The sequence below is a fragment of the Bidens hawaiensis genome, unplaced genomic scaffold (assembly GCF_021521415.1).
Source record: "Bidens hawaiensis isolate Kalapana, Puna unplaced genomic scaffold, B.hawaiensis_p1.1 tig00025557_1, whole genome shotgun sequence".
NCBI lineage: Eukaryota > Viridiplantae > Streptophyta > Magnoliopsida > Asterales > Asteraceae > Bidens > Bidens hawaiensis.
The window spans coordinates 255,192-275,023 of NW_027494079.1; the positions used below are offsets into that span (position 1 = coordinate 255,192).

The following is a 19,832-nucleotide window of genomic DNA, read 5'->3' on the forward strand; positions in this document are numbered from 1 at the left end:
TTGAAGATCTTCATTGATGTTTGAAGATTCGTTAAATGTTTGGTAGTTCGTTACACACTGTTCACCAATTCGCTACCTGATTCGTTAAATTGTTAAGCTAATTCGTTAATGATATATGCTAATTCGTGGATGATTTGTTACTCAGTTCGCTACTAGTTTTGATTCGTGTCAGCCAATTCGTGTGACACGTGTCTTACCTCGTTAACTGTTATTATTACAACTTTTGCCACGTGGCAATTGTTTTCAGAAGTTTGTTACAACCGTTGTAACAACCTGATTCGTTATAAGTTGATTTGTTATGAACTGTAGCTGATTCGTCACTTAATTCGCTAACCTTACACTTAGTGATTTGTTAAAGAAAACCATCTGATTCGTTAATCATTTGATTCGTTACTTGACTTAATTCGTGAATCAATTCATTATAAATTTATCAAAGTTACTATTTAAGATTCGTTAAAATTCTAATTCGTTACTGGAACAGACTTTCAATTCGTTAAGTTGTGATTCGTTAATCACTGTTTCCAATTAGTTTCCTCAACTGTTCACACTTAGTTAATACAATTTTCATCTTTAATCCTTAAAGTTTGAAAATTTTTCCATTTAACATGGCTGGTATGTATGCATTAACTTCCCAAAATATGCTTATGCAACAAATGTTACAACTGGACACCGAGATCGGTTCACATTCAAAGTGTCCACGTTAAATGAAATTCAACGACTTTGCTAAGTGGGAACCTCGTTTCCGTGCTCACTTAGGGTCAGTTCATTCTATTTGTTCGTATTGCTTGGATGTGGTTTACACTGTTCCAATGATTGGGGATGAGACAATTGGATTCACACCTAAAGCTATCTCGTAATATTCGGTCGAAGAGAAGAAAGCCTTAGAAATTGAAATGAAAGCTTATTCTACTCTCACTATGGCTTTACCCGAAAATATATTTCATCAAGTTGGTAGCATAAAGATATGTGCTTTTTTGTTCCAACACATTCGAATGAGTATGGGTAACACGGCTGATAGTAAAAAGGTTATGCTCAAGTTTAAATTTAGAAACTTTAACCTACTTCAGGGTGAGATTGTGGAAGAGATGACAACAAGGTTTAATCATTTGATAGCCGAGATGGAGAAGATGAAGTTGGAAACTTTTGAGATTGACAAGATTGACACCATTAAAAGTGCATTCTCGAGTTCTTACTCGACTTTCTTGATGGTTCTGAAAGAAAATAATTATTTTAACAATGAAGATTTGACGGCATCAGAATTTATGAAAAAGATCGAAGCACGAGAATACGATCTTAAATGTCAAAAGTCATCAAAGGATAGTCAAGATCCTGCACTTTATGGTGGAAGCATGCCATTAAGTTCAACCATTTCTCCTATCACTACATTACTTACACAAAATGCAAGTGATAATGCAACAACTATTTACAGTGATCCACGTGCTTGTTTCTACACAGCTGGAAATTCTGATGTTTCTGGTTTATCTGGAGGATCTGGAAATTCATCACCCGCAAACCAATTCTCTTATCAAACAAATCTGAACATGAGAGAGGCTGAACAAAACTTTGCTTTTATGTTTGCCTTTATGTCTTCATATGAGAATTTGGTTAGTAGCAATATTGCAACGAGTGACTTGACTGATGAAGACTATGATCAAATTTATCCCGATGATCTGGAACTTATGGACCTGAATGGAACATGGCAATGATTGTATGGAAGGTTAAGAAATTTATGCAAAGAATCGGTAAATATATTCCTTCATTAAACAAGAAATTGGGTTTTGACAAGTTAAAAGTCAAATGTTATAACTGTCAAGAATTCGGGCATTTTGCTAAAGAATGCGACAAGCCTAAGAAAGAGTATACCGGTCCAAGAAAACAAGATCAGAATTCATCTAGGAAAAATGGAAATGATTCTGGAAAGTCTTCTGGAACTAAACCTTCTTCATCAGGGTCTAAAGCAATGTTGTCTAACATGGACGGAACTGATTGGTCACAACGATTATTATGCAATGACAATCAAGCTAATTTGGCTATGTTTGTGTTGAATGAAAAATTCCAATATGCAAGTGGGAGTGAGCTATCTTCAGATGCTGATTCTGAATCTGATTCTGATGATTAATGTGACAAGTTTCCTACTACATTTGCTTGCATGGCTAAAATTAGTGGAGCAACCACATCAGCCTGCATGGCTCATCAAAATGAGGGTACGTCTAAGAGCGTTTCGGGTGAAAACTGGATAATGGACAGCGGATGTTCTCATCATATTACTGGAAATCCTAACCTCTTACAAAATGTGAGAAATATTCAAGGAGGTTATGTAGCTTTTGCGAAGGTAACTATTGTGACAAGGTGGACCATAATTAGAGAAGGTAACTATTGTGACAAGGTGGACCATAATTTATTGAGTGTGTCGCAAATCTGTGATAAGATGTACACCACGGTATTAACTGATAAAGAATGTCAAATTCTGAAACCAGGATATGTGATTCCTGAGGAAATGGTTGCCATGCGATCTCCTCGATCAAATGATATTTATGTCTTAAATATGAGCACTAAAGTATCAACATCTATCGAAACATGTTTTGTCTCCAAAGCAACCGAGAAGGACTCCATTCTGTGGCATCGAAGAATGGGTCACATTCATGTTCGTAAGATGAACTATTTAATGGCAAATGACTTAGTTGAAGGCGTGTCTTTGAAAAACTTAAAGTTATCCGATCACTGTGTTGCTTGCAAAAAGGGCAAACAGAAGAAGAAGTCACATCCTTCTAAGTTATGAAGAATTCAATTGATACACCCATGGAGAGACTTCATATGGATCTTTTCGGTCCAGTTAATCATGCAAGTATCTCGGGTGATTGGTATTGTCTTGTGGTTACCGATGATTATTCAAGATACTCGTGGGTCTTATTTATGAGCTCGAAAGATCAAACGCATGTCCTTGTTCAGAATTTAATAACTAAGGTCGAATCACTTTACAAACATAAGGTGAGGAGAATTCGAAGTGACAATGGTACAGAATTTAAAATACTGTATTGGATTTCTTTTGTGTTCAAAAAGGAATTCATGGAGAATACAGTGTACCATACGTACCACAACAGAACGGTGTTGCCGAATGGAAAAACAGAACCATGATTGAAGCAGCAAGGACTATGCTTGCAGATTCAAAGCTTCCAGTTCATTTCCAGAACGAAGCTGTGAATACTGCTTGTTACACGCTTAATAGGGTTACAACTGTTAAACGACTCAAAAAGACTAGTTATGAGCTGTTGAATGGTCAGAAAACTAATTTAAAGTACTTGGAACCATTCGGGTGTCCATGTACAATGTTAAAAAGAGATGGAGGAAAATATGAAGAAACGGCCATCGAGGGATATTTCTTGGGGTATGCTTCTCCAAAGAAAATGGTATTTAATTTCACTTCCTGTAACATCAAGTAAATATCGGGCCAAAAATGTCAATTTTCAAAGTCAAGGGACCAATTCTGCCAATTTCCAAACTTCAGGGGCTAAAATGAAATATCTTATTTCTTGACCCATCGCGTTACGCGACAGGTCAAGAAAGACACCCATCGCGTAACTGCGATGGGTAATCTGACAGGTATTGACACGTGTGCCACGTTGCACACGGTGGCAACGCCTGCTGCCACGTGTCACCACGTGGCAACACGTCCGCCACGTGTCGCCACGTGGAACGCGCCTGCCACGTGTCGACACGTGGAAGGTCTAGGAGATGACTGGTCAGGCCTACGTCAAGGTACGCGACGGGCCAGCCAGGGAACCCATCGCGTACCGCGATGGGACCCAAAATCAGCCCTATAAATAGCGGCCATGAGATCTTCCCAAACTCACACCAAAATTCAGTTTACTCTCTCACGCTACTCTGTCTGTACACCTCGAAATACGTGCCATCGATCCCTCTCGAAATCCGTGCCCGTTACCTCGTTTTCCGTGCCATTTTCCCGATAAACGTGCCATACCCCGACAACGTTCCAAACTAGAAGAAGGTGCTGCCCCGACACCCCGACGACTACCTCGAAGTACATACTATAAGGTGATGATATCTCGATTCGCGTGCCCGAGTGAAAGGTGTTGATCAAAGCGTGTGTTGATAAGAAAGATAGAGTTGATGTGCTACCCGAGTATCGAGGGTATTTCTAAGCCAAGCAAGGTAGGCATAATGCCCGACCAAAATAATAATAAAATATTACAAAGGCTTAATACCCAAGTCGAAGTTATTCTCGATAAACGAAGAAATAAATAACAAAGAAAATAAAAAAAAAAAATAAAATATATATATATATATATGAGTATATATTTGTGTACAAATATTCTTCGTTTTAAAATATATTATTTAAGTATAATGAGTTTACTTAAATAATAAAGAAAGAAATACATTTCTTAAAGAAGAAGAAACATCGGGTTTTATGAATAAACTAAAGGTTTATAAATATTACTTTTCAACTAAAGGTTTTAATGTAAAATGAGAGATTGAAATAAAGGTTCATCGAGATAAATAAGACTAGAGGTCTTAATGCCGGATCGTATATCCGACTAATGAATGTTATACTCGTACTATAGGTGCGAGATAGCGAAGGAAAGACTAACGGACGGTGTTGGAAGCCGATCCCGTTGAAAAGGTGAATACGCCCCACTTTAACTTGTTTTCAAACAAATAAACATGTTATGTGTAAAACTTTACATGAGGCTATGTGTGTCTAAAAACATTATAAATAAGAGTATAAGCCAGCCCTCAAGCTATGATATACGTTTGTCTGGATCCTTACATATGTGGAACGTCGTGGGCACATCGCACCACTCTTAGTCACGACCTCCAGCCACGATGGGCCGGACCTAAGTTATGTCCGAGTGAGACTGACCATGTGTATATTTATGGTACCTAAGTTATGTCGAAACGCTGCGGTGTTTTGCTGAGGTGACCTAGTGTAGAGTCTCGAGTTTATAATGATTGTTTAACTTGATTATTCCTAAGCCAAGATGGGCCGAGGCTTACGTGGTCTCGAGGGGTAAGTAAGTAAAGAAAATATTTTTAGCGTCAGCATATTCACCAGCATTCGTTGCTGACGTATTTTAATTACATTTTGCAGGTAACCAAAATTAGAGCTTGCAACACGAAGAAGCTCAAGAATCCGATGGCTCGGATAATTTTGTCTGAATATTAAAATATGATGTTTTTGTATAACTTATAAACAAGTAAATACTAAACGAGACTTTCGTCTCATCTTTTTGTAATGTAAATATTTATAATATAGATCCTTAAGTTTTTATAAGTCCTCCGCTAATACACATAACTCTGATTTAATTACAATTATGGAACCAACTATGTATCACACTCCTAGGCCTAGAATGGGGGTGTGACAGGTTGGTATCAGAGCCATCGATCTTAGCGAATTGGGTATCATAAAACAATACCCAAACTTCGATTCAAGCATAGGAAATACTTACTTGTTTTAATAGGGATAAGATTGGTTGGTAACCTTTTCTTTCTCTCTCCTCAATCTAAACTACCTATTAAGATGTCTTATGAGAAATTAATGGAATACTATGATAATAAAGTGAGAAGAGCAAGTAAGTATTACAAATTTCCAAAGGGCATCATGATCAAAGACTATTTTGAATCATTCTTCAATGAAGAACATAATCAAAACTCCAATCCAAGTCCAATCTATCACCTAGATAACACACCACATGAAACATACCAACCCCCAAGGCATTCAAGCTATCATCCGACAAGCATTCCAATGTATCAACCATCCGAAATACCAACATATCATCCTTCCGAAATTCCGACTTTTCAACCAACTGAAATTCCACCATATTACTCATTTACCACTAAATCCTCATCCTTCATATGCTTTCCTCTCCAACATACCAATAACGGAGGAACCAAAATCTTCTTCATCCGACTGGATGCAATGCCACTCTGATCAACGAAGGTGGCATACCGGCACTTCAACAATGGATTCTGCAAATTCCCACATCAACAAGGAAGGGCCATCTCACAAGCCCAATATGAGGGTAATGATGCCATACGAGAAAATCCATGTGCCTGCAATAACCGAAGAAGAACCGGAAGAGGAACCAGAGGAGGAATTGGAAGAGGAACCTGAAGAGGAAACTGACCCCGAGAAAGAATACCCAGACAATCCAAATGAAGTAACTACACCGGAGGAAGAACAACACTCCATTCCAAGCTTTGGCTCTGTGGATCCATACATGAAATTTCTCCATGACCTCAAGGGAAAGGCGTCATCAAGTTTCCCACCATACCAAGGTGAGATTCCATCCATTGAAGAATAGGCCAATGAGATTCGTGAGCAAAATGAAGCAGCCGATGCGTTCTTAAATTATCATTTCGATGTGACAACATCCCCGTATCCAAACCCGAAGAACCATTATGATATTGTGATGATGGGTTACCGCGACCCACCTCCAAGATACGGGTATCCTATCGATATACCTCAGTCCCAGGAAGAGCATTTGGATCGAGCCCTACAGGAGACAGATGAGTTGAGAAAGAAGATCGATGTTGATGGAAAGAAGAAGAAGAAGATAAGAGACAAGCTTCTTCGAAAATGCCACAAATTGACAAAAGTGGTGAAGAAATTTATGAAAGAATAAGTGGATGATGATGATGGCATGTTCAAGAATGAAGTTTATGTGTGTAAAATAGTTTGTATGTTATGTGTGATGTATGTATCATATGTAATAAGGATAGGAATTATATATCACTTAAAAACGATATATAAATATGTTCTAAAATAATATACATATCATTTATGATATGTATATGAATGTGAAATAAATAAACTTGTATATTAAGAAAACAATTTGTTAAATCTTAGATAAAAAGAATAAAAGATGTCTGGACAAAGTGATAATCGCGAGGTTTCCCGAAAGGAATCCGAGAGACGCGAAGTGAAAGGGAAAGGTCCTGAAAAAGAACGAGAGGAACCAATTCCCGATAAATATATGAATCAATACAAAAAATGATTAGAAAAGCTGTTCGGGAAGAATCTGAAAATCGATCTCAATCTAGACAAACAAAACATACACATTCTGAAAATCCTTCTCGCAAATCTATTTCTAAACCCCGTACTCGACCCTCACGTGAGGAAGAAAGTGAGCATGATTCAAATGACGATGGAGGCATTAGAAAAGAATTTAAGAAACTAAAGATTGGTGGTTGCTCGTTTAAAGACTTTAAGTACTACGGGCCAAAACAATTTCTTGGCGACAAAGGAGCCATCACAACTATGAGGTGGCTCGAAGAAATGGAGATGATCGTGATTACAAGCAAGAGTTCAAATGAAGAAAAGATCCAATACTCCGCCCTGATGTTCAAAGGCGAGGCACTAGAGTGGTGGAACATACTGATAATGAGTAGAGGAAGAGAAGTAATGTATAATCTAACTTGGAACGAGTTCAAGGAATTGTTGATGTCAAAGTTCTATCCGATGCATGAAACGGACCAAATTCAAACTAAGTTCTTGGCTCACAAGGTTGTTGGAACGAACCTTCGTGAGTATAACACGAAATTTCACGAGTATTGTCGTTTAGTTCCCCAGCTGGTTACCCCGGAGTTTAGCAAGGTTACACGCTATATTTGGGGACTACCTCGGGAAATTCGTGATATGGTAAGATTGCACTTACCATAAACCGGTGACTCCGCGATGGAGTTGGCTGGGTACTTGATGGGCTGAATGATCAACAATAAAGAGGAAGATAGAAAAGTGGTAACGACACATGATTCAAGGAAAGGTTGAGACACCCGCTTCAGGGGTAAAGATCAACGAAGGTCTAGCTCTAATCTTGGCATCCCTCAATGCAAAATTTGTAAGAAATATCATAGAGGTAGATGCAACTTTGTTCCTCGAGTCTGTGAATCATGTAACCGACCCGGCCATTCTGCGGACAATTGTTGGAAGAAGAAGATGACGTGCTACAATTGTAAGGAGATGGGGCATCTCAGCTTTGAATGTCCCAAGAATAAACCCGCGACTGGTGGTGCGGGTGGTAGCGGTCAAAAGAATGAGCCCAAGAAGGGCAATGCAAGAGTCTTTGTCCTTGATACGAAGAAAGCGGCCGATACACCGGAAACTATCACCGGTACGTTCCTTGTTAACAACTTTTATGCTAGAGTCTTGTTTGATTCGGGTGCCAACTTAAGTTTTATAGATTATAAGTTTTGTAGTCTATTAAACCAACCTTTAATCAAACTAAATAAAACTCTAAGCGTCGAGACCGCTAATGGCGAAACTTTTATAATTATCGAAGCCTTAGAAAACGGAAAGATCTTATTAGCCGGTTATGTTTTGCCTATTCAATTGTTACCCATGACTCTTGCTGGTTTTGATGTTGTACTGGGTATGGATTGGTTATCCGACAACCATGCTTGTATCCTTTTCAATAGCAAGACTGTTGAACTTCAAGCCCCGGATAAACGAACTATTCGAATTGAAGGGGATAAAGACGCTGGCCAAGTTACCCTAATCTCCATGATAAGGGCTAACAAATGTCTAAATCATGGATACTTAGCATTCATGGCCTACGTCACCGAAGAAACAAAACCTAAAGAAATCAAAGACGTTCCTGTTGTTTACGATTATGCCGATGTATTTCCTGACGAACTTCCCGGCATTCCTCCCGATCGAGAAGTAGAGTTTAGGATTGATTTAATTCCTGGTACTACTCCGATCGCTAAATCTCCATATCGCCTCGCGCCAACCGAAATGAAGGAACTAAAGAAACAATTGGACGAACTTCTGGAGAAAGGATTCATACAGCCAAGTTCATCGCCATGGGGAGCGCCGATACTATTCGTCAAGAAGAAAGATGGATCCATGCGCATGTGCATCGACTACCGAGCTCTCAACAAAGTTACAATCAAGAATCGATATCCACTACCTCGAATCGATGACCTTTTCGATCAACTTCAAGGTGCTAGCTTCTTTTCAAAAATCGATCTTCGTTCCGGCTATCACCAACTCAAAGTTCAATCTGAAGATATCCCGAAAACCGCTTTTCGAACAAGGTATGGCCATTATGAGTTCACCGTTATGCCATTCGGACTTACTAATGCGCCAGCTGCGTTATGGATATGATGAACCGAATCTGTAAGCCTTAATTGGATAAATTTGTTATCGTCTTCATCGACGACATACTTATTTACTCTAAGTCTAAGGACGATCATGAAAATCATCTTCGAACTTTACTTGAAATTCTTAGAACCGAGAAGTTGTACGCCAAGTTCTCGAAATGCGAGTTCTGGTTACATGAGGTGCAATTTCTTGGTCACATCATCAACGTCAACGGTATTCAAGTGGACCCCGCTAAGATTGAAGCTATCTCTAAGTGGGAGATCCCAAAGTCGCCAACCGAGATTCGAAGTTTCTTGGGATTGGCCCGCTACTACTGTAGGTTCATCGAGAAATTTTCCCGAATCGCTGTTCCTCTAACTTCTTTGACTCGTAAGAACATCAAGTATGAATGTGGAACAAAGCAACCAGAGGCATTCGATATGCTTAAGAAAAATCTTACCCAAGCTCCTATATTGGCCTTGCCATAAGGTACCGAAGACTTTCTTGTCTTTAGTGATGCATCTCATTCCGGTTTGGGATGTGTACTAATGCAACGAAAGAAATTAATCTCTTACGCCTCTCGTCAACTCAAGGTGCACGAAAAGAACTATACGACTCACGATCTAGAGTTAGGCGCCATAATCTTTGCACTAAAGATATGGAGGCACTATCTACATGGAGTAAGATTTATCATGTACACCGATCATAAAAGCTTGAAACACATCTTTGAACAAAAAGAGCTTAACATGCGCCAACGACGCTTGATGAAAACTCTTAACGACTACGATTGTGAGATCGTTTGTCACGAAGGTAAAGCCAACGTTTTGGCTGATGCCTTAAGTCATAAAGAGCATGAAAAGCCAAAAAGAGTCCGAGCGTTAAGGCTAGAACTTCAAATAGATCTTATTGACCAAATCAAATCCGCTCAACCTTAATCGATCAATGAAAACAAGATCTCCGATGAAAACCGTAACGGCACCATTGACTCGCTAATCAAAGGTGACGATGGTATCCTTAGAATGGGAAACCGGATTTGGGTACCAATCATTGGAAACTTGCGTGAGAAAATCATGAACGAAGCTCATAAAACCAAGTACATGATGCACCCTGGGAGTGACAAAATGTATCAAAACCCTAAGTCGAACTACTGGTGGAATGGAATGAAAAAGGACATCGCTTCGCACATTGTGAAATGTCTAACATGTTTGAAAGTCAAGGCTGAACACCAAAAGCCTTCGGGACTGCTTCAGCAACCCGAACTTCCCGTATGGAAGTGGGAGTTAATAACTATGGACTTTATAACTAAACTCCTGAAAACAACTCGACAACATAACGTGATATGGGTAATTGTGGACCGTCTAACAAAGTCTGAAACTTCATTCCTATTAATGAGTCGTATTCAATGGATAGATTAGCACGTATTTATGTGAACAACATTGTTGCTTTGCATGGACTACCGCTATCTATAATCTCTGATCGAGACAGTTGCTTTACGTCTCACTTTTGGAAAAGCTTCCAACAAGCCTACACAAAGCTAAACCTTAGCACCGCTTATCATCCACAAACCGATGGGCAAAGCGAAAGGACAATTCAAATGTTGGAAGATATGCTCTGAGCTTGTGTGATAGACTTAGGAGGAAGTTGGGACGACCACTTATCCCTAATGGAATTCTCGTATAATAATAGCTATCACTCGAGCATTCAAGCCGCACCATTTGAGGCGCTATATTGTCGAAAATGTAGAACGCCAGTATGTTGGTCTGAAACTGGAGATAATCAATTATCTGGACCTGAAATAGTCCAAGAAACCACCGACAAAGTTCTTCAAATCCGCGAACGACTTAAGACGACACGTGATCAAAAAAGAGTTACGCCGATGTCCGTCGTAAGCCGTTAGAGTTTAATGTTGGTGACAAAGTTCTTTTAAAAGTCTCGCCATGGAAAGGTGTAGTCCATTTCGGCAAGAAAGGCAAACTAAGTCCTCGATTCGTCGGACCCTTCGAGGTACTCGAACGAATTGGTACAGTCGCATACCGTTTGCACGTCTCGAATCTACGAAAATGTCTAGCCGATGAATCTCTTTCGATGCCACTAAAAGATGTAGAAATTAACGAGAACTTAAAATTCATTGAAAGACCAATTCAAATTGAAGATTCGAAAACAAAAAAACTTAAAAGACGAACTTTGAAAATCGTAAAAGTGAAATGGGATTCACGACGAGGACCCGAGTATACTTGGGAACTCGAGTCCGAAATGTGAAAGAAATACCCCCACTTGTTTTCATAAGCAATCTCGAGGACGATATTTATTTCAAGGTGGGGAGTATGTAACATCACGTAAATATCGGGCCGAAAATGTCAATTTTCAAAGTCAAGGGACCAATTCTGCTAATTTCCAAACTTCAGGGGCTAAAATGAAATATCTGATTTCTTGACCCATCGCGCTACGCGACAGGTCAAGGACGACACCCATCGTGTACCGCGATGGGTAGTCTGACAGGTATTGACACGTGTGCCACGTGGCACACGGTGGCAACGCCTGCTGCCACGTGTCACCACGTGGCAACACGTCCGCCACGTGGAACGACGCCTGCCACGTGTCGACACGTGCCAGGTCTAGGGGATGACTGGGCAGGCCTACGTCGCGGTACGCGACGAGCCATCCAGGGAACCCATCGCGTACCGCGATGGGACCTAAAATCAGCCCTATAAATAGCGGCCATGGGATCTTCCCAAACTCACACCAAAATTCAGTTACTCCCTCTCACTATTCTCTCTCTACACCTCGAAATACATTCCATCGATCCCTCTCGATATCCGTGCCCGTTACCTCGTTTTCCGTGCCATTTTCCTGATAAACGTGCCATACCCCGATGATGTTCCAAACTAGAAGAACGTGCTGCCCCGACACCTCGACGACTACCTCAAAGTACATACTATAAGGTGATGATGTCTCGATTCGCGTGCCCAAGTGAAAGGTGTTGATCAAAGCGTGTGTTGATAAGAAAGATAGAGTTGAAGTGCTGCCCGAGTATCGAGGGTATTTCTAAGCCAAGCAAGGTAGGCATGATGCCCGAACAAAATAATAATAAAATATTACAAAGGCTTAATACCCCAAGTCGCAGTTATTCTCGATAAACGAAGAAATAAATAACAATGAAAATAAAGAAAAAATAAAAAAAAAAAATATATATATATGAGTATATATTTGTGTACAAATATTCTTTGTTATAAAATATATTATTTAAGTATAATGAGTATACTTAAATAATAAAGAAAGAAATACGTTTCTTAAAGAAGAAGAAACGTCGGGTTTTATGAATAAACTAAAGGTTTATAAATATTACTTTTCAACTAAAGGTTTTAAAGTAAAATGAGAGATTGAACTAAAGGTTGATCGAGATAAATAAGACTAGAGGTCTTAAAGCCGGATCGTATATCCGACTAATGAATGCTATACTCGTACTATAGGTGCGAGATAACGAAGGAAAGACTAACGGACGGTGTTGGAAGCCGATCCCATTGAAAAGGTGAATACGCCCCACTTTTACAAACTTGTTTTCAAACAAATAAACATGTTATGTGTAAAACTTTACATGAGGCTATGTGTGTCTAAAAACATTATAAATAAGAGTATAAGCCAGCCCTCAGGCTATGGTGTAATTTTGTCTGGATCCTTACGTATGTGGAACACGGTGGGCACATTGCACCACGCTTGGTCACGACCTCCAGCCACGATGGGCCGGACCTAAGTTATGTCCGAGTGAGATTGACCATGTGTATATTTATGGTACCTAAGTTATGTCAAAACGCTTCGGTGTTTTGCTGAGGTGACCTAGTGTAGAGACTCGAGTTTATAATGATTGTTTAACTTGATTATTCCTAAGCCAAGATGGGTCGAGGCTTACATGGTCTCGAGGGGTAATTAAGTAAAGAAAATATTTTTAGCGTCAGCATATTCACCAGCATTCGTTGCTGACGTATTTTAATTACATTTTGCTGGTAACCAAAATTAGAGCTTGCAAGACGAAGAAACTCAAGAATCTGATGGCTCGGATAATTTTGTGTGAATATTAAAATATGATGTTTTTGTATAACTTATAAACAAGTAAATACTAAACGAGACTTTCGTCTCGTCTTTTTGTAATGTAAATATTTATAATATCGATTCTAAAATTTTTATAAGTCTTCCGCTAATACACATAACTCTGGTTTAATTACAATTATGGTACCAACTATGGATCACACTCCTAGGCCTAGAATGGGGGTGTGACACTTCCGGTTGTGTTGAGGAATGGTATCATGTGGATTGTCAAAAGTATACCACACCTCCTCAAGGGAAAGGTCCCGACTGGATGTTTGATTATGATGGCTTGTTTAATTCATTTACACCAACTACTGAGCAACCTGATGAAGATTTGCTTCGAGCATATTTTGAAACTCAATTGGAAATTCCACGATTTTCAAGTTCTAACGGTGTGGTAGTTCCAATTGTTGCTCCAATTGAAGATCCGAGTGATGAAACTCCAACTTCATTTGATTATGCTTCTACTTCATCTGATGACAATCAAGTTGTTGATCAAGTGATTGATCTTGATAGTGATAGTTCTCATGAACTTGGGGAACAATAAACTAATTTATTCGAGAACGTCACTGTTCCAGAAAATCCGATTCTCCGGGTTCATTCTTATTATCCGCAAGAAAACATTATTGGTGATCTTGATGTAGGTGTGCAAACACGACATCAGATTGCTTATTCTGGTGGTGATCACAGTTTGTGTGTTTATGCTGCAATGCACACTTCAGGAATACTTAATCAGGTTAAGTACACTTGTTTTCTTTCGCAAGTTGAACCATCGAATGTTCGTACGGCACTTGCTGAACCATCATGGGTTGAGGCTATGCAAGAAGAACTTCAACAATTTGCAAGGTTAGGTGTATGGGATCTAATCGACAAACCTGCTAGGGTCAGCAAACCGATTCCTACTAAGTGGGTATTTAAGTGTAAAAAGGATAACCGAGGTGTCATTGTACGTAATAAAGCAATATTTGTTGTTCAGGGATTTCATCAGCAAGAGGGTATAGACTATACTGAGGTATATGCTCCGGTTGCAAGATTGGAAGCTATACGTATCTTTCTGGCTGATAGGATTTAAAAGAATATAAAAGTCTATCAATTGGATGTGAAAAGTGCTTTTCTCAACGGTGAACTACACGAGGAAGTATTTGTGTTACAGTCTCCTGGCTTCGAAGATCCGGATTATCCAGATCGTGTTTATCGCTTAAACAAGGCTTTATATGGTCTTCACCAAGCCCCAAGAGCTTGGTATGGCACGCTCGCCGACCATCTGACGGATAATGGATTCAAGCGAGGGACTGTTGACTGCACTTTATTTTACAAAAACATTGGTGATGATCTTCTACTTGATCAAATTTACGTTGATGACATAATATTTGGGTCAACAAACGACGCATTGTGTAAGGATTTCGAGAAGTCAATGCAAACCAAATTCGAAATGAGCTCGATGGGAGAGATGAACTTCTTTTTAGGGTTGCAGGTTCATCAGTCTGGAAAAGGAATCATTATTCATCAGACTAAGTATGTGAACGATGTCTTGAGCCGATTCAATATTACAGCCGGAAAAATCCCTTCAACTCCTCTCCCCGTGGGTCACAATTTATCACCGGATGAATTGGAGGATTCCGTTGATCCTACCCTCTATCGAGCAATGATTAGTTCTTTGATGTATCTTACTGCTTCACGCCCTGATATAATGTTTGATGTTTGTTTATGTGCTAGGTACTAAGCTAGTCCCCGAGTGACTCATCTAGCAGCGGTCAAGCGTATTATTCAATATCTGAGGGGCAATCCAGACATCGGGTTTTGTTACCCCAAGGACAATAATTTTGACCTTACCGCCTATTCAGACTCAGACTATGGAGGATGCAAGATTAATTTCAAATCGACTTAAGCAGGTTGTCAATTCTTAGGAAACCGGCTTGTATCCTGGCAGTGTAACAAGCAGACAACGGTCTCCACTTCAACCGCCAAAGCTGAGTATGTTGCAGCCTCGAGTTGCTATTCCCAGGTTTTGTGGATACAACAACATGTTAGCGACCACGGTTTGAAGTTTCTTACTACTCCTATTTTAATTGATAACTTTGCTGCCATTAGTATCACCAAGAATCCCGTGCAACACTCTAAAACAAAACATATTGAAATTCGATTCCATTTCATAAGGGATTTTTTTGAAAAGAAATTTATTGACATTGATAAAATGCATACCGATTTTCAAAGAGCCGATCTATTTACCAAAGCATTTGACAAAACGAGTTTTCATTTTTGGCTTGATTTAAATGGATTAAAAACCCTTGATGATATCCTGAAACAAGAAAGACTATCTTTATGTTTAGTTAATTTTAATTTTAATTTATATTTTCTTTTGATTTTGGTTTTTAGTGGGTGAAAATAAAAAATACAAAAAGATTGTGTTTTTCGTTTGTATAGATAAAATCAATAAACATTGAAAATTTTGAAAAATTCAAAAATATTATGTTTTCTTATCTTTTATATTTTCTTTAAAGAAGTTTGAAAAACCAAAAATATTGTGTTCTCAGTTTATATAAGAAAATTTGAAAAATCAAAAAGATTGTGAATTTCTCGTTTGTACAGAAAATTCCGAAAAATACAAAAAGATTGTAATTTATGTATGTAAAGATAAAAACCAAAAAGACTTTTGCTTACATTCGCTGAAAAAATATGTCAATTACAGTTGTTTGAAGACCATATACTTGTATATGGTTGGTCCTGATAATTTCTCGTAAATATTCAGTATAGCCATTTATCTGATAATGGAAACTAGTTGGGGCGTGTGTTATGCTTTTTACTTTATTTTCTCGCTGAAAATTAAGTCGGTTATTTAACTATGTGGAGCATGCTTGCATGTTTTGGTCTCGTTATCTACTTGTAAATGGATAGGATAGCCATTAATCTATAGACTTAAAGTAACCGGGGAGATTAAACTCAATTTGTTTTATGCTCCTCAAAATTTTGAGTTTTTGAAGCAAAAAGAGAAAATGTTAGTGCACTGTTTTGCGTCTTGAGTCTTCGTAATTATCGTTAGGGGTTTTTTTTTTATATCTAATGTAATAATTAGTTTAATTATTGTCTAGTTCGTTAAATGTAAAGTCTAGTTCGCTAAAGGATGTTAGCGAACTAAGACTTAAACTTATTCCCTCCTGATTCGTTAGGGGATGTTAACGAATCAGGGGGTGTTAATTTATTTAAGTGTATGTAACGAAGTGAACTCTAGTTCGTCAGGGGATGTTAACGAACAAGGTTTGTCTTCTATTTATACGTGAACACTGTTCATGCTTAATTTAAGTTTTGAGAATTTAATTAACGAAACCATGTTTTAATTCTCTCTCGATCTTCACCCTAACATTATAACATCACTATTATATACATACTGATAATATATACACACATATAACACTGAATCAAAGTTAATTATGAGCTAGATCTATAGTTAATGTATTAATCGGTTAACACATATCCGAGATCTGTTAATTGTTATTAGATTGATAACTATCCGGGTTCCAACAAGTGGTATCAGAGCCGTTGGAGCTCAATTACACTTGATTTGGTGTTTAATTAGTTTTTGATATTGTTAATATTCTGTATGAGTGAATTTGAATCAATTTTAAGTTAAATTGATTGAATTATGGACGAATTAGATTGAATCCGAGTTGGTTAAAGTATTGGAATGGTTTTGTGAATTGGAATTGAGTTTTGGTTTGGTTTTGAATGGATTTGGTGTTGGTTTTGGTTTAAGGCCGAAACAGGGTTCGTGTTTTGGTAAAATTGGATTGGTAATCGTAGATGCTTGGTATCGAGGATTAGCGTATTGGTTTCGCGATTGTGTTAAGAGGATTTTGGTTGGTCATTTGTGTGATTTGGTTTAGTATCGAGAGTGTATTACAAATTCTGAGTTTCTGGGTTTCTGAGTTGATGTTCATCATTTCCAGATTTCTGGAAATCTTGTGTTGAAGATTTGAAGATTCAAAGATGAATATGATTCTTTATCATCTTTATGGTGATTCGCTATCTTGTTTCCTTTGATTCGTTCATTAAGTTCATCAATTCGTTATTCCTTTCAAGTGATTCGCTAGCCAGTTCGCTATAATAGTTGATTCGTGTGATCTAATTCGTTATTTGAGGTTAACTGATTCGTGTGACACGCGTCCACTTTGGGATTTGTGTCATAACAACCTTTGCCACGTGGCATAAGGTGTCAAAGTTTGTTAAAAACGGTTGTAACAACCTGATTCGTTATAGTTGATTCGCTAATCAACTGTAGCTGATTCGTTATCCATTTCGCTAAGTATTTCTTAGTGATTCGCTACTGAAGAATCTCTAATTCGTTAAGTTTTTCTTATCAGTTTGATTGCTAATTCATTGGCCAGTTTGTTAGTCAATTCGTTAGTTTGACTTTCTGATTCGTTAACTTTTTGATTCGTTGGCTGATTCGTTAAACTCAATTGTGATTCATTGTCTGATCAATCTTAACTTTGTTAAGATTTTATTCGTTAGATACCGTTCACAGTTCGCTACAACTGTTTACAGTTCGTTACATTTACCATCCATTCGTTAATCTTATTCGCTTATTGATTCGTTAATCCATTCGTTACACCCTTGTATTTTTGAAACTTGTCAAAAATGGCCGGTATGTATGCATTAGCGTCTCAAAACATGTTGATGAAACAAATGTTGCAACTTGATAACGAGATAGGTTCACATTCGAAATGTCCAAGATTGATGAAGTTCAGTGACTTTGCCAAGTGGGAACCTAGGTTTCGGGCTCATTTAGGATCAGCTCTTCCTGATTGTTCATACTGTTTAGATGAAGTCTATACTGTTCCTATGATTGGGGATGAGACTATTGGTTTTAGGCCAAAAGCTATCTCACAATACTCAGTTGAAGAAAAGAAAGCATTAGAGATAGAGACAAAAGCCTATTCTACTCTAACCATGGCTTTGCCTGAGAATATTTTTCACCAAGTGTGTAGTATAAAAATATGTGCTTCTTTGTTTCAACATATTCGAATGAGAAGTATGGGTAACACGACTGAAAGCAAAAACGTGATGCTTAAGTTTCAATTCAGAAACTTTAATTTATTGAAAGGTGAGACGGTTGAAGTAATGACAACGAGATTCAATCACTTGATTGCTGAGATGGACAAGATGAAATTAGATGTCTCTGAGAGGGATAAAATTGGCACTATTAAGAGTGTACTTCTAAGTTCTTATTCCACATTCTTAATGGTTCTCAAGGAAAACAATTATTTCTTGAATGAAGATTTGACTGCAATTGAATTCTTACAGAAGATTGAAGCTAGGGAATATGATCTTATGTGTCAGAAATCTTTAAAAGAAAGTCAAGATCCTTCTTTCTATGGTGGTAGTATGCCTCTTAGTTCAACAATATCTCCACTGACTGCTTTTGTTACTCAAGCTGCAAGTGAGAATGTAACTACACTGTATAGTGATCCACGAGCCTGTTTTTATACAGCTGGAAGTACTGGATCTTCTGGTATTTTTGGATCAACTGGAGTTTCGGGAAGTTCACCCAATACAACTCACTACTCAGCAACTTCAAATGTCAACATGAAAGAAGCTTAACAAAACTTTGCTTTTCTATCTGCTTTCATGACTTCGTATGAAAATCTGGTTAGTAGCAAAATTGCTACTAGTGATTTAACTAATGAAGACTATGATCAGATTGATCCAGATGACTTGGAAATCATGGATTTAAAGTGGAACATGGCAATGATTGTTAGAAAGGTGAAAAGATTCATGCAAAGAACCGGAAAAGATCTTCCCGCTCTAAACAAAAAGTTGGGATTTGACAAGTTGAAAGTGAAATGTTACAATTGTCAAGAATTCTGTCATTTTGCAAAAGAGTGTGACAAACCGAAAAAGGAGTATACTGGTCCTCGTGGTCAAAATTCAAACTCTTCAACACCACGAGGAAATGATACTGAAAATAAACCATCAAGTTCCGGGTCACAAGCAATGTTAGCTAATGGAGACGAATGGTCACAACGACTACTGTGTAATGATACTCAAGAAAATCTGGCAATGATTGGACTTACTGAAAATGTTCAAGAGGATAGTGGAAGTGAGATGTCTTCTGAAAATGATTCTGGATCTGAGTCTAATGAGTCAAGTAAAGATCTTCCAATCAATTTTGCTTGTATGGCGAAAATCAGTGATTCTTCCACACCTGCTTGTACAGCCAAGCAAAATGAGGTTAGTAAATCTACTTCTAAGGTGTCATGTGTTGATTGTGATTATAATAAATCTAAAATTGATTCATTAAAACTACAAAATGATAATTTGCTAAAAGAGATTGTGTCCTTAAAAGTAGGCAATCCTTGACTTCTCAAATAAATTCAAGAGAGAAAATTGAGGCTTTAACTATAAGTAATCATGATCTTAAAGCTGAGTTATCTGTGAAAATGACAATTAATGATCAAAATTTTCAAGAAATTTTAAAACACCGTTCAAAGATAACCAAGCTTGAAAATGAGGTTCTTGAGTTAAAGAAAAAATTGGGTAAATTTCGAAATTCAAATTTCTGTTAAATGAAATTATTGAAGTTTCTGGAAAACAAAATGATTCAAAGAAAGGTATAGGTTTTGTTGAAATTCCACCACCATTTCACAATGAT

The 19,832-nt window shown here is 38.0% G+C and overlaps 1 long non-coding RNA gene across 1 annotated transcript; it reads right to left on the reverse strand.

Moving 5' to 3' along the window:
• Window positions 1–13,597: 13,597 nt before the first annotated feature.
• Window positions 13,598–15,163, reverse strand: LOC143571734 (uncharacterized). The gene is made up of 2 exons (XR_013142146.1): window positions 13,726–15,163; window positions 13,598–13,691 (listed from the first exon to the last, which is right to left on the reverse strand). It is a non-coding gene; the product is annotated as an uncharacterized LOC143571734 (long non-coding RNA).
• Window positions 15,164–19,832: the final 4,669 nt, after the last annotated feature.